We start from the raw sequence: 21,775 nt of genomic DNA, 5'->3' as shown, positions 1-21,775 counted from the left end.
CAGAGAGAGAGAGAGAGAGAGAGAGGCAGAAACAGGCAGAGGGAAAAGAAGCAGGCTCCATGCAGGGAGCCTGATGTGGGACTCGATCCTGGGACTCCAGGATCATGCCTTGGGCATGAAGGTGGGCACTAAACTGCTGAGCCACCCAGGGATCCCCTCTTTGGCTCATTTTAAAATCAGATTCCATTCTTATTGCTGTATATTTTGGCTAATAGTCTTTTATCAGATGTCAGTGTCTTGCAAATATTTTCAGTGTCTTTTACCAGTGTCTTGCAAAGCCAGTTTCTGGGTTGTCTTCCTACTCTCTTGGCATTGTCTTTTGCAGAACACATGTTTTTAATTGTAATGAAATCTAGCTTTTCAATGATTTTTTTCATGGATTGTGCCTTTGGTGTTGTGCCAAAAAAAGTCACTGCCATATCCAAGGTCATTTAGGTTTTCTCCTATCCTACCTTGTAGGAGTCTTATAATTTTGCATTTTACATTTAGGTCTATGATCAATAAGTTAGTTTTTGTATAAGGTGTAAGGTTTGTGTCTACATTCATTTTTTTCACATTGTGTAAGTCCCAACTGTTCCAGCAGCACTTGTTGAAGGTAGGATCTTTGCTGTATTGTATTGTCGTTGCTCCTTTGTCAAGGATTAGTTACCTATATTTATGCAGCTATATTACTGGACTATCTATGCTATCCTATTGATCTGTTTTTTTGTTTTGTTTTGTTTTGTTTTGGCCAAAACCACACTGTCTTAATTGCTGCAGCTTAGTAGTAGTAGTAGTAGTAGTAGTAGTAGTAGTAGTAATAGTAGTAGTAGTAGATGACTATCTTCAGTTCTCTGATGTTGTTCTTTGCCTTCAATATTTGTGTTGGTAGTTTTGTCTTTTGCTTCTCCATATAAACTTAGAATTAGTTTGTCAATATCCACAAAATAATTGCTGAGATTTTTTTTGCCAATTTTAAATACAGTTTTATTTAAGATATTGCATTTTCCACTTAACGATACAGTGCTTATAAAGTGCAATGTTGTATTTCCTTTCCCTGTGCACATATTCCATATTCAAGTATCAAGAATGCCCAGTATATTTACTATAGCAGCTTGACTTTAAAACTGCCATGGAATTTGCTACAAATTTGGGTCCTTCAAATGTGTGGAACAATGTTATACCTGTCATCAGGTTGGCTTAATCAACCTCTTCAATGGTAGGCCTAGAGGAGGCACCACCAGAGGAAGGAGCTCCACCACCAGGAAAGCCTCCAGGCATTCCTCCTGGCATGCCTCCTGCACTCTGGTATAGCTTCGTAATGATGGGGTTGCAGACTTTCTCCAGCTCTTTCTGCTGATGTTCAAATTCTTCCTTCACTGCAGTCTGGTTCTTATAGAGCCAGTTGATTATTTCATTGCACTTGTCAATAATCTTCTGTTTGTCTTCATCATTGATTTTGCCCTGAAGTTTCTCATCTTCAACAGTTGCTTTCATGTTGAATGCATAAGACTCAAGTGAATTCTTGGAAGACACCTTGTCTCGCTGCTTCTCATTTTCAGCTTTGTACTTCTCAGCTTCCTGGACCATGTGCTCAATGTCCTCCTTGCTCAAGCGGCCCTTGTCATTAGGGATAGTAACCTTGTTCTTTTTCCCTGAGCTTTTATCAACAGCAGACACATTGAGGATACCATTATCATCAATATCAAAAGTGAATTCAATCTGAGGAATGACATGAGGGGCAGGAGGTATGCCTGTGAGTTCAAACTTGCCAAGTAAGTAGGTTGTTATCCTTGGTCATAGCACGCTCACTTTCATAGACCTGAATAAACACACCAGGCTGGTTGTCAGAGTAGGTAGTAAATGTTTGTGTCTGTTTGGTAGGAATGGTAGTATTATGCTTGATGAGCACAGTCATGACTCCTCCAGTAGTTTCAATGCCAAGAGAAAGTGGGGTGACATCCAATAGAAGCAAATCTTGAACATTTTCAGATTTGTCACCAGAAAGAATGGCTGCCTGGACAGCTGCACCATAAGCAACAGCATCAGGGTTGATGCTCTTATTCAGTTCCTTTCCACTGAAGAAATCTTGCAGAAGTTTCTGAATCTTGGGGATACAGGTAGAACCACCCACCAGGACAATATCATGGATCTGAGACTTGTCTAGCTTGGCATCCCAAAGAGCTTTCTCTATAGGGTCCAGGGTGCCATGGAACAGGTCAGCATTTAATTCTTCAAACCAGGCACAAGTAAAAGAGGTATAGAGATCAATTCCTTCATACAGAGAATCAATCTCAATACTGGCCTGGGTGCTGGAAGAAAGTGTACGCTTAGCACGTTCGCAAGGCATACAAAGACGACAGACTACCCTCTTGTTTTCGCTGATGTCCTTCTTGTGTTTGCGCTTGAGTTCTGCAATAAAATGGTTGACCATTCGGTTGTCAAAGTCTTCTCCACCTAAGTGGATGTCTCCAGCTGTGGACTTGACCTCAAAGATCCCATCTTCAATAGTAAGGATTGACACATCAAAAGTGCCACTCTAAATCAAAGATCAACACGTTCCTTTCAGCTCCAACCTTCTTGTCAAAGCCATAAGCAATAGCAGCAGCAGTTGGCTCATTGATGATTCGAAGTACATTGAAACCAGCAATAGTTCCAGCATCTTTGGTAGCCTGACGCTGAGAGTCATTGAAGTATGCAGGTGTTGTGACAACTGCATTGGTAACAGTCTTCCCAAGGTAGGCCTCTGCAATTTCCTTCATCTTTGTCAAAACAAAACATTGAAGACACCTCCTCTGGATAGAAACTTTTTGTCTCCCCCTTGTTTTCTACTTGGACCTTAGGCCTGCCAGCATCATTCACCACCATGAAGGGCCAATGCTTCATATCAGATTGGACAACAGTATCATCATATCTCCATCCAATCAGGTGTTTGGCATCGAAAACCATGTTGGTGGGGTTCATCGCAACTTGATTCTTCACAGCATAACCGATCAATCATTCGGTGATTTTCGCACGCAAGAGTAGGTGGTGCCAAGATCAATCCCAACTGCAGATCCCTTAGACATAGTTGCTTCTGTGTGGGCCGGGCTCAGTTCCAGGAGAGAACAGCTGTCTGCAGATCTGGCGCCACGTTCAAGAGACCCATTGCTGAGATTTTTAATTGCATCGAATCCATAGACCAAGTTCGGAAGAACTGACAACTTGGCAATATTAAGTCTTCCTATCCAATATCAAATATCTATTTACTTATTTAATTCTTTTATTTCATTCATCATTGGTTTGTAACTTATTTTAGTAGATTTTTGCAGACCTAATTATTTCACATCAGTGTGTGTGTGTTAATATAAATGATATTGTTTTTAACTTCAAATTCTACTTGTTTATTGCTGATACATAAAAGCATTTGACTTTTAAATATTGACTTTTAACTTTGTATCATGCAACCTTGCTATAATCACTTATTAGTTCTGGGATTTTTTTTGTTACTTTGGAACTTCTACATAGTTATGTCATCTCTGACAAAGACAGCTAATCTGAAAAAAAAATTTAAAAAAAGACAGCTAATCTGCATAACTGTTATATCCTTTTCTTGTACTATTGTTTGAGTTAGGACTCCCAGCATATTTTTAAAAAGTAAAGAGATGAAATACCCTTGCTTATTCCTGATCTTAGCAGAAAATTGGCATTTTTCATCATTAAATATAATATTGCCTGTAGGTTTTTTTCTAGAAGTTCTTGATAAAGTTGAGCACATTATACTCTATTTTTAGTGTACTGATTTTTTTTTTATATCATGAATGGGTTTTAGATTTTGTGAAATGATTTTTCTATATCTGTTGATATGATCATATATGACTTCTTTAGCCTATTGTGATGGATTACAGAAACTGATTTTTGAATGTTGAAACCATCTCACATAAATAAGATCTTAAATGGTTGCGGCATAAAATTTTTATGCATTGTTGAATTTGATATGCTAATATTTTGTTGGGAATTTTTGCATCTATATTCATGAGAGATAGAGGTTTGTAGTTTCCTTAATAATGTCTTTATCTTGTTTTGGTATATGGAATGATGATATCATTGTATAAGTTAGGAAGTATTTTTACAGTTTCTATTTTCTGGAAGAGATTGTAGAGTATAAGTATAACTTCTCCCTTGAATGGTTGATAGGTTTCCCCAGTGAAACCATCTGGACCTTCTGGTTTTCTTTTGGGAAGGTTATTTATTGATTTAATTTCTTTAATAAATAAGGGCTTTTTCAAATGTCTATTTCTTAAGAAATTCCACATCTATATTTAAGAGATATTAATTTGTAGTTTAATCATTTTAAAAAAGATTTTATTTGTTTATTCATGAAAGACACAGAATGAGAGGGAGAGGCAGAGAGAGAAGCAGGCTCCAATCAGGAAGCCCGATCACGCCCTTAGCCAAAGGCAGTGGCTCAACTGCTGAGCCACCCAGACATCCCAGTTTAATAATTTTTAACTGCCTTTCCCTTTGGTATAACAATACCACTAGCCTTACAAAATGAGCTAGGAAGTGTTTTTTTTTCTATTTTGTGGAAGAGATCACATACACATTGGTGATAATTCTTTAAATATTTGGTCAATTATCTAGTAAAACAAAGTGGGCCTGGAGATTTTTTTCCTCAGGAGTATTTATTTATTTATTTATTTATTTATTTATTTATTTATTTATTTATATTTAGTTATTTGACAGAGCAAGAGAGCACAAGCAGGGGGAGCAGTAGATGGAAGTGAAGCAGGCTCCCCGCTGAGCAAGGAGTCAGATGCGGATGTGGGGCTTCATCCCAGGGCCCTGGGATCATGACCTGAGTCAGATGCTTAACTGACTGAACCACCCAAGTGCCCCTCCCAGGAGTTTTTAAATTATAAATCTAATTTACTAAGTTGTTATTGGGTACTCATTTTATTTCTTTTGTAATTTATGATCATTTGTGTTGAGAGATTGGCCCATTTTAACATGTCTAATCCAAGCATGATGATTATTCATAGTTTCCTTTTATTAGCCCTTTAAGGTCTTTATGGTTTATTGTTATATCTCATTTCACTTGTGTTATTGAGGATTTGTGGCTTCACTTTTTTGCTAATCTTGGTAGGTTTGTGAATTTCATTAATCTTTTCAATGAAACAGCTTTATGGTTCATTTTTTCCATTGTTTCATTTGATTCATTTAATTTTGATATCTGGTCTTCTTTTCATTTTCTTCATTTTTCTTGCTTTGGATTTAGTTTGCTATTCCTTTCCCAGTTCCTTAAGGTGTTTTCATTTACTGACTCGAAGTTTTTGTATTTTCTAAGTATTCAGTGATATAAATTTCTCTCAGTACTGATTGGGCTGTGTCTCACATAATTTATATTTTAAATGTAATTAATTTTCATGTTTTTATTTCTGTTAAGACACCATCTTTGAATAATTGTATTTATTTATTTATTTTTAATAATTGCTTATTTAAAAATATGTTGGTTTGTCTCCAAATGTTTAAAAATTTTCCTGTTACCTGGCTGCCTGGGTGGCTCAGTCGGTTAAGCAGTCAACTCTTGGTTTCAGCTCAGGTCATGATCTCAGGGTCCTGGGATAGAGTTCCATGTCTGATTCTGTGCTAAGTGGAGAATCTGCTTCTGGATTCTCTCTCCCTCTCTCTTTCTCTGCCCATCTCCTCACTCCTCACAGAGTGCATGCATACACTCTGTCTCTCAAATATATACATAAATCCTTAAAAATAATTTCCTGTTACCTTTCAGTTATATATTTCTACTTTGATACTGCTGTGGTCATAAAATACTCTATATGATTAAAATTCTTTTCAACATGTTGAGACTTCGTGGCCCAAAATATGTCCTATTCTCTACATGGCCTATGTGCATTTGAAAAGAAAGTTTACTTTGGTATTACTGAATGGATGTTCTGTACATGTCAATTAAATCAAGGTAATTCATAGTTTTGATCAGGTCTCTTTATTAATTTCCTAATTCTATCCACTATTGTAAGAAGTGTGCTTATCAATTCTATTTGTTAATTTTATTATTTTTGTATCTGTTATTACTTTCTGTATTCTGGACCTCTGTTGTTTGATGCATAAAATTTAACTGTTATATATTCTTAGTTGATTATTTTGTAATGCAACCTCATTCTGGCCTCCACAGTTTGATGACAAATCTGTCATTTGCATTTTTTTTTCCTACAAGTAATGCACTTGTCCCCCTCTGGCCACTTTCATGATTATCTATTGTTTTCAAAGCTTTATTAATGTGCCTCAGAACAAATTTCTTTGGGATTCTAAGGATTAGGTTTCAGTAAGTAAATCCATAGGTTTATCAAAAACTGGGGGGATCTTTGGTCATTATTTTGTCAAACACATTTTGGACTCACCCACTTTCTTCCCTCCCTTTTACAACCCCAATGACAACAACATGGACCTCTTTGTTACGGTCTCAAAGATCACTGAGGTTTTCTCCATTTTTTTTAGTCTGTTTGCTTTCTGTTGCTCAGTCTTAATAATTTCAACTGTTAAAAAAATAATTTCAACTGTTTTATATATTAAGTTCACTCTTTTCTCTGCCATCTCCATTCCATTTAGTTACCGATTATATTTTTCAGTTTTGAAATTAAACAGTTTCTGCATATCCTCTTTCCTGAGACTTTCAGGTATTTTGTTTCAAATGTTTATAATTGCTTGTTTTATTATTCTGATAAGAGCTACTTTAAAATTCTCATCAGATTCCAACATCTGTTTCGTCTCTAATGGCAGCTATTTATCGTCTTGTCTCAAAGTTGAAATTCCCCTGGTTTGTGATAATAATGGGTGATTTTTTAATCCTATACTAGACATTTTGGGTATGTGAGACTCTGGAATTCATTTGAATCTTCTCTTTTTATAGACCTCCTCTGAGACAACTCTGGTGAGGGAGGGAGATTCTAGCATCTAAGTACCAGGTAGAAGTGAAGGATAGGTTCTCTCTTTGGCATTCTTTAAACTCCAAGAGTGAGAGAAAGCTCATTACTGCTGGTCATATGTAGGTATGAGAGAACAGCATATTTTAATTAACACTCTTCAACACATGTCATCCACAGATACCAAGTTGGGTGCATCTTAATGAGGGCCGGATAGCTTCATCGAAGTACGGGGCTTCATCTGACAACCAACAAGGAGCGGGAAGGGCTCTTCATTATTGCTGGATGTGAGTATAAACGCAAGATGTCTGCAAGGCCTCCTCTTATGCTGTGATGGGGTTAGTGTTGCCACTGTGAAGTAAAGACTTTGTTGTCCAGTGGGTTTTTTCTGATACCATATTGACACTGGTTGAGGGGGGATGAGAGGCTCATTCTAGCTCGGCAATGCTAGATATCCACCCACCCTTTACTGTGGGGGTGTGGAACGATTGATTTTTATCCTGAAGTTTGGATGGAGCAGGGTAATATTATCTAAAAGTTCTTTAAAAAATTGTATTTATTTATTTATTCATGAGAGACAGAGAGAGAGAGAGAGAGAGAGAGAGAGAGGCAGAGACACAGGAAGAGGGAGAAGCAGGCTCCATGCAGGGAGCCTGACGTGGGACTTGATCCTGGGTCTCCAGGATCACACCCTGGGCTGAAGGCAGTGCTAAACCACTGAGCCACTGGGGCTGCCCCTATCTAAAAGTTCTTATTTGATGGGTTGACACTGTCTAGAGAGAACCCTTTTATCAGGGTTCTCTGTTTTGATTTTTGTTTAGATCTATTTGCCAGATTCCCTAGCACTTAACCTGAGATATATTAGGAAAAAGAAAAACAAAAACAGGCAACTCACCACTTAGTTTTTTCTTGGGTCTCATCTATCTCTTGCTGACGTCCATTCGTTTCTTCTTCTTCATTCTTTCTTAACTTACAATTTATTTACATTTGTTTTAAGTAGGCTCCACACCCAACGTGGGGCTCAAACTCATGACTGTGAGATGACAAATTGTGTGTTCTACTGACTGAGCCAACCAAGCACCCCTACATTCATTTCTTTTTCAGTCTTTTTATACATCTTTTATATGTAATGTCCAGGTTATTTTTGGCAAATACCATAATGCATCTATTCCACTAATCTTGAGCCAAAAGTTCTAGACCATGTAAAATGAATGTATTTGGTTGTTTTTTTTTTTTAAGATTTTATTTATTTGACAGAGAGATAGAGCACATGAGCACACAAGCAGGGGGAGTGGTAGAGGGAGAAAGAGAAGCAGACTCCTGGCTGAACAGGGAGCCAGACTTGGGGCTCAATCCAGGACCCTGGCATCATGACCTGAGCTGAAGGTAGATGCTTAACTGAGCCACCCAGGTGCCCTTGAATGTATTTATTTGGTTGCTACATGTTCATTCTTTTATTATTTATCTCTCCACTCTCTAATATTTCATTTTTCTTCTATTCTTTTGGATTATTTGAATATTTTATAGTATCCTACTTTAATAACTTTTTTAGTATGTCTTCATATTTTTGAGAGGTTTCTCTAAGGATTACAATACATACACCTAATATTTTCCTGTGTACTAAACATTAATATATTACTACCTTAAATAAAACCTACAAATCTTAGAACCACATATGTCCTATTACCATCTCCCATGTCATAAACTGTGAACTATGATTTTGCCATACATCCAAGCTAAAAGTAAGCTTGACACAGTTTTATGAATTCTGGCAGAAGACAGAATCATGCATCAGTGACAAAAGATTTTATTATTCATGACACAGAATCACAAGCACCTTCACATTGATTTCATGAGGAGTCTACACTGTTCTTCAAGCCTCCCACCACATTCCAAGAGGGCAAAGAGAAGTGGTCTATATAGATTCTGCTGCACATGTAATAGATTTCCATCAGGTGAGGAATCTCAAGTTTAGGAAACCTGAATATTTTGGCTTCTCCATATATTGACTTTTCCAATAGGCCCAAGGGACTAATCCAGGTACCACAGGATGTATTAGTGATTGCAGAGGCTTTGCGTTTGCCTCCAATTTGGAACCTTAGGGCAATTCTATCATTCCAAACAATCCTGGCCAATGAGTTGAAGCTGACCTGACTGTCTTACAGGGACTAAATTAGGGAATCTAAGTGACTTAAGCACCCCATTGAGTCAGCTTTCCCTGAAGCTTTGCTTCAGATGGGGGAGCAGGAAATAAAGGTTCCCAAAAAGGGACAGCTGCAACATTTTTAAGCAAAGATGAGATAACCCAGGGGCCAGGTTTTCTGCTTTCTTAAAATACTAATACCATCTGACAAACAAGGCTTGTTGGGCTCTTCTCCCAAAATGGGTAATCTATATGTTTTAAGAGGTTTCACACATTCCGACTTCTGTCCCAGAAGAAAACATTACTTGGACACTGTAAAAAACAAACTTAAAAAAACCTGCTCACTGCTAAAGTTACCTCAGAACACCTATATTATGTGATAATTTTCATACATTTTACATCTAAATATATTGAAATATCCCTTCAGATAACATTGTAATTTTATTTCCAAGAGTCAGGCACATATCAAAGGAATTAGTAGAAAAAATTATCCTGTTTGTCCAGATATTTACCACTACTGTTGCTCAAACTTTATCCCTGAAGTACCAAGTTTCTCTTTGATATCATTATCTGAAGAATATTCATTATTATTTCTTTTTTTATTTAATTTAATTTATTTATGATAGGCACACAGTGAGAGACAGAGAAAGGCAGAGACATAGGCAGAGGGAGAAGCAGGCTCCATGCACTGGGAGCCTGACGTGGGATTCGATCCCGAGTCTCCAGGATCACGCCCTGGGCCAAAGGCAGGCGCCAAACCACTGCACCACCCAGGGATCCCCATTATTATTTCTTTTAGAGCATTTCCATGATGAAAAATATCTCTAGTTTTTCCTTCATCTGAGAAAAACTTTATCTTGAATTCTTTTTAAAGGATAGTTTTGCTTGATATGGAATTCTGAATTAATTTTTTACCTTTAGCACCTTAGAAATGTCACGTCTTTTGGACTCTATAGTATCTGATAAGAAATACAGTCATTCAAAATTACTGTTGGGACGCCTGGGTAGCTCAGTGGTTGAGCATCTGCCTTCAGCTCAGGACGTGGTCCTGGAATTCTGGGATCGAGTTACGCATCGGGCTCCTGCAGGGAGCCTGCTTCTCCTCCTTCTGCCTGTATCTCTGCCTCTGTGTCTCTCATGAATAAATAAATAAAATATTTTTTTAAAAAATTACTGTTATACTATACGTAATACAGTGAATTTTGGTAGGAACTTTCAAGATTTTTTCATCATTCACTTTCATCAGTTTGATTACATTGTGTACTGGTATGCATTTGGGTTCTCTTCAAGGTCACAAGTCTTCTTGAACATGTACATTTGTCTTTAATTGAATTTTAGAAATTCTTTCCCCGAATATTTTTTTCTGTGCCCATCTCTTTCTCCTATCCTTTTAGGACTCCAATTACACAAATGTTGAACCTTTTGAAACTGTCACATGGATCCCTGAAACCCTAATTTTTTTCAAAATGTTTTTCAAATTTGATAGTTTCTAATTTTTAGGTTCACTGATCATCTGTCACCTTAAATCTGCTATTGAACTCATTCACTATTTTTTTTTATTTTTAAAATATTTTATTTGACAGAGAGCACAAGTAGGGGGAGCAGCAAGCAGAGTGAGAGGAAGAAGCAGGCTCTCCACTGAGCAGGAAGCCCAACATGGGGCTCAATCCCAGGACCCTGGGATGATGACCTGAGCCAAAGGCAGACACCAACTAAAACACCCAGGCGCCCCACTCATTCACCTTTTATAATGAATTTTAAACAGTGTATTTTTCAGTTTAATAAATTCTATCTGGTTCTTTTTAAGTTTTATTTTCTAGGCCAAAAAGTTCTCTTTTTAATTCATCTTGAGAGTACTGACATACCATGGATTATAGTACTAATGGCTGCTTTAAAATCTCTATAATTCCAAAATCTGTAATATCCTGTGTCTGGCATCTATTCATTGTCACTTCTATCTAAGTCATTATTTCCCTGGTTCTTTGTATTTTTTGATTGTGGGGCATTTTGCATATTATACTGTAAGAATCTGACCTCTTTAAAGTTCTCCTGAACAATATGTGTGAATGCCTTTTTAAAAAGGCAATCAATTCAGTTAGGATCAGACCACAACTTCTATCTCCCCTTTTATGAGATGTGCTTCCAATATCTAGTTTTCAGTCCTTACTATGATCATCTGGGTCTACCTCACATATGATTCTGAGTTTAGTCTGTAACATGGGTGGGGCTTCAAATTGTAAATTCTCAAAGCTATTTCTAGGTTTAATTTGGGCTATTATGTGAAGCTTCAGCTCCACAATGAAGATGAACTCAAACTGCCTCAGTTCCTATACAAAATAAGGAGATCCCTTTTTTGCTCTCTCATCTGTATTTTTTTAAATATTTTATTTATTTATTCTTGAGAGAGAGAAAGAGAGAGAGGCAGGCAGAGACATAGGCTGAGAGAAGCAGACTCCCTGTGGGGATTCTGATGTGGGACTTGATCCCTGGACCCCGGGGTCATGCCCTGAGCAAAAAGGCAGATGCTCAACCACTGAGCCACCCAGGTGCCCCAGCTCTTTCATCTCTAAAATTACCCTATTCTCCAGCTCCAAGGGGCATCTTTTTTTCACTCCAAAGTAGACTAGATACATGCTTTCCCTGGATATTAAGCCACATTTGTTGCAATGCAGATCTGCACAATTGGAGTAGCCTTTGGGAAAAGCAACAAAATAAAGAGAATTAACAGGAATTCTATGGACTCTTCTATTCACAGGGTACCCTTTTGCAAGTTGCTCCAATAAAGATGGCTTTTCCTCCTGCAGACTTCAGTGCCTCAGCCATCACCATGATGCACTTCCGAAACTCTAACTGTTCTTAGGGAAAATCCGGGAGGAGGAGGCCAGAAGGGATAGAGAGAGATGTGGATGGAGAATAAATGTGAATAAGAATTTTTCCTGTATGCCTCAGCTTACAAGTGCCCAATAGCCAATCAACTGACCAGAAAGGTAAGGATTCTCTGAGATTTTCTGTTTTTGCTCATTTACAGTTCTATACTAGTGATGCCTTCAGACCAAAAACAGAATTAATTTATACATTTTTCCTAGGTTATCCAATTTGTTAGCATATAATTGTCATAGTAGCCACTTACGGTCCTTTGTACTTTTGTGGTATCAGTTGTAATGTCTCTTTTGTTTATTAACGAGTCCTTTCTTTTTTCTTGGTTAGAATATATAATATGCCAATTTTCTCTTTTTAAAAAAAGGTTAGTTTTATTATTTTTTCTGTTGTCTTTGTAGTCTCTATTTTATTTATATCTGCTCTTTATTACATTCTTCCTTCTTTGAACTCATTAGTTTGTTCTTTGTCTAATTTCTTAAGGTGTAGAGTTAGGTTGAGATCTTTTTTATTAATGTAGGAATTTATTGTTATAATCTTCTCTCGGAGCTGCATCCTATAATTTTTGGCATGTTTTGTTTTCATTTGTTTCAAAATATTATTTCCTTTGAATGTTTAGGCTAATATTTTTCATAAAAAATTGGAAGTTTTGGGACGCCTGGGTGGCCCAGCAGTTGAGCGTCTGCCGTCGGCCCAGGGCATGATCCCGGGATCCCGGGATCGAGTCCCACATCGGGCTCCCTGCATGGAGCTTGCTTCTCCCTCTGCCTGTGTCTCTGTCTCTGTCTCTCTCCGCATCTTCCATAAATAAATAAAATCTTAAAAAAAAATTGGAAGTTTTCAGGCATTACTTCTTCAAATGTCATTTCTAACCATATTTTCCCCTCTATTGCTAGCAGCAGCATAACATATATGTTGGTATGCACAATGGCATCCCACATTTCTATGAGACTGCTCTTCCTTCTTTCTGTATTCTTTAAATTGTATGTCTGTCAATCTGTGTTCAAGCCCATTGACTGTTTATTCTGACCATTCATATTACTGTTGAAACTCACAAGTGATTTTTTTTTCTATTTGTTTATACTTTTCAACTCCAGATTGTCCTTATGGCTCTGTTCTAGAATCCCTACTTATTTATTGATACTAATTGATGAGACACTGTCTTCATACCTGTACCTTTTAAAGCACGGTTTCCTCTAGTTCTTTGAACATGTCTGTAACAGCTAATTTAAAATATTTATCTGATAAATCAGATTTATTTTTAATATTTTATTTATTTATTCATGAGAGACACACAGAGAGAAGCAGAGACACAGGCAGAGGGAGAAGCAGGCTCCATGCGGGGAACCCAATGTGGGACTCAATCCAGGGACTCCAGGATCACACCCTGGGCCAAAGGCAGGTGCCAAATCTCTGAGCCACCCAGGGAGCCCCTGATAAATCAGATTTAAATGTGGGTTCTGTTGCCAACCTCTTGCTACATGGCCACATCCTTTTCTTTGCATGTCTCAAGTTTTTTTTTCAGCTCAAAAGTAGGCACTATAAATGATACATGGTAGCAATACTGGCTAGTTAACCATAAAATTAATCCAGGACTGGTATTTACTGTTCAAATTTTTAATATGTTTAGTGATTGACTGGACTTTTAGTGAAGTCTATTTCTCCCATGATATGATGGGAGCCTATGATATTGCTCCTCAGAGGGCACAGCCCTGGAAATGTCCATTATCCTAGGATGACAGTGCACAATTTCTCTCTATTCTTGAACATACTGAGCTGCTAGCCTACACTAATTGTAAGTTAATTTTCCTATCGTTTGTAACAATGCTCTGGGGGCATATCTTAGTGTATATCCTAATCCAATTAAACTCGAGCCATTTGCAGGGGCAGTTTACGATGCCAGTCTTTGTTCTTACTATAAGAATGCTGTTCTTAACTCTTCACACATGGTTCCGTGGGAAATTAGCTAGCCTACAGCTTAGCAGGTTGCTCTCATTAAACTTCCAGCTAATTACTTACCACTGAATTATCATTTTTTGAGACTGCCCATAGGCTTGAACATCCTCCTGCTCTTTTAAATAAAAGAACTCCCTATTCTCCTGTTCTGCCTGTTCTACTCAGCAATTTATCATCCAGGTCCACTAGGCTGTGTGTGGCAGGGAGAGGGGGAGAGGGAACAGTGACTACCCTTCCTCAAAGTAACAGCCCAAATTTATAAGGATTAGCTTGTTCTTCTCAACTTGCTTCACCTGGTATGGTACTTCAATGGTCCAAATAACCTGGGGTGAGGAGAAGAGGCTCAGTATTCTGAGCATATCAGGCGTGAGGAAGAGCTTCTGCAGTATTTGTCTGGGTTGGGAGAACAGAAGTCCTCTTCCTATCAGCTACAATTACCTGAAATTGAGCCTCTATAAAACCGAGCTGTGGGGATAAGAAATTGTGGCATCACTCCATTCTGGACTATAGACCTCAACTGTTAGCGAAAAAGAGGGATCCCTGTATTCCTCATAGCAAATACTTGGAGTGGTGACCGTCTTCGTGAATTGAGATGAGAGGACTGAGTGGTGGTTCAAATGCCATGGTCTTGTTTTTATTCAGTTTTTGTACAATTCTCAAAATTCTTTCATTTGCTGTATGCCATTAGAATTTCAAGAAGTGTTAAACTGTTGTAAATTTTGCTCATCTTCACCAGTTATATTTGTTTCACTGGAGAGTGGATTCACAAAATCCTTACAGTGCCATTTAAAAAAATGGAAACACCTCAATTTCACAAGTTTTTATTGTCAATTTTTTGATACTTTATTCTTTCAAAGCTATTATCTTTATCTGAGGAATTAATCAAATTGGCATCTTAAAGTTTAAGGGTTTTTTAGATTCTCAAACTAAAATTCCTTCTTGGGTAAAGCAAATTTTTCTTTTGAACTACTTTTTATTCCTTCCTTTTTTTTTTTTTTAAAAAAAGGACTACATTACTTTTTTTTGTTTATGTAACCTCTATGCCCAACGTGGGGCTCAAATTCACAACCCAAAGATCAAGAGTTGCAATAAAGTGTCTCAATAAGTAGAGGATAGGGCTTGCTTTTTAATTTCAACTTTTTAAACCTTTCATATTTCACTCTAAAAACTACTTTTGTCCAACATTTATACATCACAGTACTTACTTATTACAGCATACCCTAAAATGCTTCCTTTTCCTAATTATTGAATTCCATACCATCAAACTTGACGATTTTTCCTATTGCTAAAAATTAACTTGCACTTGCTAATAAATTTCTTCTCTTACTGACAAAGAAGGTAGATCTAACCAAATTTCTAGACTACTTTTAAAATCTCACCACTGTGGTAAGAAAATAATCTAAACAATCTAGATACTAAGGAATTTTTAACAATTATATAAGCAACAGACAGAGAAGACTGCACATATCAACTGAAGTGAATATGGACCAAATATGATGCTATGCTTCTGATTTTTTTCCTGCATGGTAACAAGTAATGAATGGTTAAGTGATTTGCAAGACTCACTGTAATTTACAGTACTTCTACAATGACTTGTACTATTTTTCAATTTTCTTGTACTAATACTAGTGTCCACACTCAGTATTTTCCCTGTTGTACACTTTCACATTCACATAAAACAGAGAACATCTATTGTATTATCATATTTGTTTATCAGTGAGAGAAAGAGCATGAGCAGGGGGAGCAGCAAAGGGAGAAGGAGAAGCAGGCTCCCCAATGAGCAGGGAGGTATTATCACATTTGATTCATATTTAAATCATTAGTGTTCATCAATATATATATATATACTTACAAACATGAAACAATGATTAAGGAGAAAAAAGTAGTTTGTCAATGGTTAAATAGCTTATGCCTATCAGTGCAACTAATTTAATCAAAAAATAAGGAAAATGGTGACCATATGCTTGAAGTGCTTCATAGGTGTTCATCAAAAAAGAAATAATGATTCCACTTTGGAGCTGATTTAAGAATATACAGTACAGGGATCCCTGGGTGGCGCAGTGGTTTGGCGCCTGCCTTTGGCCCAGGGCGCGATCCTGGAGACCCGGGATCGAATCCCACGTTGGGCTCCCGGTGCATGGAGCCTGCTTCTCCCTCTGCCTGTGACTCTGCCTCTCTCTCTCTCTGTGACTATCATAAATAAATAAAAAAAAAATTAAAAAAAAAAAAAGAATATACAGTACATTCTGGGGAGGTATTTTATTTTAATGTAGTTTTAAAAATTACATTACAAACTATGATACACAGAAGACAGTATAAATTATATGTATATTTAAAGACTAATTTAACAACCTTAAGGAAGAAAACATTTCCAGTATCACTAAAGTGGCATGTATTCTACTGTAATTATATTTTCACCCAGAGGAACCACTATCCTGACTTTTTGTTAATACATTCTGCTGCTTTGCTGAAAAGAATGTGGGATACATGCATGACATAGTCATAATTCATTATTTTTTATTACCATAACCCACTAAAAGGAAACACCACCAAAATTAACATATCTAATCTGTTGATAGACATTTGCATGTTCTCCAGTTTAGAGCTATTGTCAATAGTAATGCTATAGACATTAACACATGGCTTTAGGTGAACATATACGTACCTATCTTTGTGGTCATATACATAGAAGTGAAATTTTGGAATGACAGGATATGTGCATGTTCGGCTTTAAAACATATCATTAAAAGGTCTTCCCACATGACTCACCAATTATACTTCCACCATTACTCTATGGAAGATATTTGTTAGCACAATACTCACCAATATTTGGCATCCTAAATCCGTTTTATTCTAGACATTCTAGAGGGTGAATATTAGTATTGCTTGTAGTTTTTGTTATTTCTCTGTTGCCAAATGAACTTGAGGACGTATAGGTCAGTATACCTTATGATTATAAATGCCAAAAACCATAATAAAGTACAAGTAAACCAAATGTAGCAACACATTAAAAGGATTATGCCCTATGAGCAAAATGGGATTTTTTCCAGAATTGCAAAGGTGGTTCAACATATGTAAATTAATTTAATACACCACATTAATGGTACAAAGGAAAATAACCACATTATAATTTGTTTCAGGTTAACCATTAGCCAAAATCAATACCCTTTCATGATACACAAAGTTCTACAAACTAGGAATAGAATGGAATTTCCTCAACAGGATGAAAGGCATTTTTGAAATAAACAGCTAACATACTTAATGGGAAAAGTCTGTTGTCTCTTTATTACCACAAATAAAACTAGGATGCCACTTATATTTAGCCTTGTGCTAGAAGTTGTAGCCAGAACAATCAGGCAAGAAAAATAATACAATTGGAATGGAAGAAGTAAAACTGTCTATTCTTACCTGGTCTTACATGTAGAAAGTCCTAAAGAATCTGTATAAAAAACTAACAGATCTTTGAAGAAATTCGAGTTTCAGAGCATATGCAAAACAAAAATCAGTTGTATTTTTATACACTGGCTATGTACAATGCAAAAAAGAAAATAAGGGAACAATTCCATTTGCAGTATTAGCATGAAGAATAAAATAGGGTACATTTATTCAAGTAGATGGGAAGCTTATAAATTTGCTTCTACAAAACTTTGTTGAAAGAAATTTAAAAAAACGAAACAAGTGGAAAGACATCCTGTGTTCATTTACTGGAAAGCATAATTTAGCAATATGCCATCCTTAAAGTGATATACAGATTTAATGCAATCCTCATTGAAATCTCACCTCTTTTCCAGAAATGGAAAAGCTCATCCTAAAATAGATACAAAATTGCAAAGGACCATGAATAGCGTAAACAATCCTGAAAAACAAATTTAGATGACACTTCCTTTTTTCAAACCTTACAACAAAATTATAGTAATCTGAACAGCATGTTATTTGCATAAGGATTGACATATAGTTCAAAGTAATAAAATGAGAGTCCAGAAATACTCCCATACATCACTGGCTAATGGATTCTTAGAAGATTGCCAAGACCATTCAATTATCAAAGAATAATGTCTTCAACAGATGGTCCTTTAACAACTGCAGAGCAACTTAGAAAAGAATGCAGTTGGGCCTTTACCTCATACCCATTACAAAAATTAAAATCAATAAAATAAATGTATGAGCTAATAGAAATATTATATATTAATATTAATGTGTTGCTACATTTAGTTTACTTGTACTTTATTAAGGTTTTTGGCATTTATAATCATAAGGTACACTGACCTATAGGTTTTGTTTTTGTGTTTGTCTGACATTGGTATGACAGAAATGTCTCAAAATGAGTTAGAGTTCCCTTAGTTCTATTTTCTGAGAGAGGTTGAAGGGAGGTATTAATTCTTCTTTAATATCTGAAAGAACTCAATAGGGAACTTAAGTGGTAGTAGGATATTCTTTTTGGCAGATTATATTTTAAAACATAATTTTCTAATGTGAAATCCATGTAACGTTAAAGTAACAATTTTAAAGTAAACAACTTAGTAGCATTAAAGCACATGCACACAATCTAGTTATCAAATGTTTACCTCACTCAAAAGTAAAACACTACAGTCATTAAACAGTTTAATGTTCCACACTCCCTCTCCTCCAGGTCCTGGCAGCCACCAACCAAAACTCTTTCAAAGGAATTATCTACATGTATGGAATCATACAACATGTGACCTTTTGTGGATAGTTCATTCACTTAGCATGATTTTTTTAATAAATTAATTTTTATTGGTGCATAATTTTGTTAACTTCATCTGCACTACAGCATCTATCAGTAATCCATGACTTTTTGTGATTGAATAATATTCCATTTTATGCATGTGCCAATTTTTATTTTGGACATCTTCACTTTATTCTATAGCAGCTGAACCATAGCAGTTATGTAGACAGGTTTCAATTTATGTACATTGTTGCCAACACTTATTTTTCATGTTTTTTGACTTACAAATTAGTAGATGTGAAATGATCTCATTGTGGTTCTCAGTTGCACCTCACTTATGTCTAATATGAAGAATCTTTCCTGTGTTTTTTGTCCACTTGTACATTTATTCTGAAACAATGTCTTTTCAAAATGTTACCTTCTTTTTTTTAAGCTGTTATTTATTTATTTATTCCTGAGAGACACAGAGAAAGGCAGAGACAGAGGCAGAGGGAGAAGCGGTCTTCCCACAGGGAGCCGGATGTGGGACTCAATCTCAGGACCCCAGCATCAGGACCTGAGCCAAAGGTAGCTGCTCAACCACTGGGCTACCCAAGAGTCTCCATTTTTATTTTATTTTTTAAAGATTTTATTTATTTGAGAGAGAGGAAGTGCTCACAAGCACAGGGAGGGGCAGAAAGACAGGGAGAAGTAGACACTCCACTGAGCGGGGAGCCCAAGGTGGACCTCAATCTCAGAATACCAGGATGATGACCTGAGCCAAAGGCAGATGGCTTAATGGATTGAGCCACCCAGGTGCCACAAATTGTTGCTCATTTTAGCTGAGTTGTCAACTTGTTGTTGAGATGTTAGCAGGTTTTAAAAAATATACAATACATTCTTGACGTTAGACACTTATTTATATATGCTTTGTAAATATCTTCTCATCTTCAGCATGTTGTCTTTTTACTTTCTTGGTAATGTTCCTTGATGAATGAAAGCATTAAATTTTGATAAAATCAAATACTTCTCTTTTTGCTTCTGCTTTAATAATCACAATTAAGATACTATCATCAAATCCAAGGTCATGGGATCCCTGGGTGGCGCAGTGGTTTGGCGCCTGCCTTTGGCCCAGGACGCGATCCTGGAGACCCGGGATCGAATCCCACGTCGGGCTCCCGGTGCATGGAGCCTGCTTCTCCCTCTGCCTGTGTCTCTGCCTCTCTCTCTCTCTGTGTGACTATCATAAATAAATTTTAAAAATGAAAAAAAAAAGAATCCAAGGTCATGAAGATTTATTCCTGTTTTCTACTAAAAGTTATAGAGATTCAACTCTTTATTTGGGATGCTGATGCATTGTGAGTTAATTTTGAAGGTGTAGGGCAGCCCTGGTGGTGCAGCGGGTTAGTGCTGCCTGCAGCCTGGGGTGTGATCCTGGAGACCTGGGATTGAGTCCCATGTTGGGCTCCCTGCGTGGAGGCTGCTTCTCCCTCTGCCTGTGTCTCTGCCTCTCTCTCTCTCTGTATCTCTCATGAATAAATAAATAAAATGTTTTAAAAAAATTTTGAAGGTGTAAGGTAAGGGTCCAACTTCATTTCTTTGTATGTTGACATCAGCTTGTCCAAACACTGATCATGTCCTGAGCCCAAGGCAGACGCTGGCCACCCAGGCATCCCTTTAAAAAAAGATTTATAAGAAACTGACAAGTTGCTTTTACAAAGTGCCTGTTCCATTTGATAAGCAATGCATACAACTTCCATTTATTCTGAATCTTTAACAGCACTTGGAAATGTTGTTTTTTCTTAGCCATTCTAGATGTTTACTGATAGCACAGTGAATTTTAATTGTTTCCTTAATGACAAATGAGTACTAAGTATTTTTCTATTGCTTATATATCTTTAATAAATGTATTTCTATTTTTGTACATTTGCTTTATTGTGACATAATTCATATACCATAAAATTAACCCTTTTCACTACCCACTATCACTCCTGCTAGTCTCTGACAACTACCTTTTATGTGTCATCTGTCACATACTAAATGGCATTTTGTGCCTGGCTTCTGTCACTTGCATATTTTCAAATTCATCTATATTGTACCAAATATTTTTTTATTATAATTTTTCTTTGACAGTATCTTCAAACATAAAAGTTATTGATTTTGATGAATTTTATGTATTTTGTCTTTGGCTAACTGTGTTCTATATGTCATATCAGATCCAAGGTCATGAAGATGTACAACTGTTTTAAAAGTTTGGTAATTTCAGCTCATAAATTTAGGTATTTGATTCATGCTGTCATCATTTTTCAGTGTTAAGTCTCTGGACCAACTTCATTCATTTGGAATGGGAATACCCTCTTGTCTCAACATTATTTGTTGAAAGATTATTGTTCTCTACTGCATGGTCTTGATACCCTTGTCAGAAATCAATTAATCATATATATGCAAGTATATTCATGAACTTTCAATTCCATACTTCCATATGCCTATGTAACCTATATGTCTATCCTTACAATATTACTATGTTTAAATACTGGATTTTTGTACTAAATATTAAAATAAAGAGGTTCTCTATTGTAGTCCTTTTTCAAGATTGGTTTTTGTCAGGGACGCCTGGGTGGCTCAGTGGTTGAGCGTCTGCCTTCGGCTCAGGGTGTGATCCCAGAGATCTGGGATTGAGTCCCACATCAGGCTCCCCGTGGGGAGCCTGCTTCTCCCTCTGCCTATGTCTCTTTGTCCATGTGCTTCTCATGAATAAATAAAATCTTTTTTAAAAAAAGATTGCTTTTTGTTTATTCTGTATCCATAGTTCCATGTGAATTTTAGAATCAGCTTGCCAATTTCTAGAAAAATGCACTAAATCTCTCGATCAATTTGGAGAATATTGCCAATTGTATTCATTTCCTAGAGATACCTAACAAACTACCAACTGGAAAGCTTAAAACAAGAAAAATTGGTTCTTCCACAGTTCTGGAGACTAGAAGTCTAAAATGAAGTTGTCAGCTTAAAGAAAATGAAATTAATTCTGTCACAGTTCTGGAGGACAGAAGTCTGAAATCAAAATATTCATAGCCATGCTTCTTTGGAAGGCTTTAGGGGAGAAAATATTCTGCATTTCTCTAAGCTTCTGATGTAGCTAGCAATCCTTAGTGTTCTTGATCTTGAAGAAACATTACTCCAGTTTCTACCTTTGTAATCACATGCCATTTCCCCTGACTATCTGTCTCTGAGTTT

The 21,775-nt window shown here is 36.7% G+C and overlaps 1 long non-coding RNA gene and 1 pseudogene across 1 annotated transcript; one reads left to right on the top strand and one right to left on the bottom strand.

Annotated features, from left to right (window-relative positions):
- Positions 1 to 1,002: 1,002 nt before the first annotated feature.
- LOC112911816 (heat shock cognate 71 kDa protein-like) lies at positions 1,003 to 3,062 on the bottom strand (annotated as a pseudogene).
- Positions 3,063 to 7,078: 4,016 nt separating this feature from the next.
- On the top strand, positions 7,079 to 18,926 carry LOC112911815 (uncharacterized). Its single transcript, XR_003233432.2, has 3 exons — positions 7,079 to 7,186; positions 11,798 to 12,029; positions 18,506 to 18,926. It is a non-coding gene; the product is annotated as an uncharacterized lncRNA (long non-coding RNA).
- Positions 18,927 to 21,775: the final 2,849 nt, after the last annotated feature.

Source organism: Vulpes vulpes, chromosome X (genome assembly GCF_048418805.1).
Source record: "Vulpes vulpes isolate BD-2025 chromosome X, VulVul3, whole genome shotgun sequence".
In the NCBI taxonomy this organism is placed as follows: Eukaryota; Metazoa; Chordata; class Mammalia; order Carnivora; family Canidae; genus Vulpes; species Vulpes vulpes.
The sequence above is the reverse complement of the archived record's forward strand: the minus strand, read 5'-3'. Positions and strand labels throughout refer to the sequence as shown.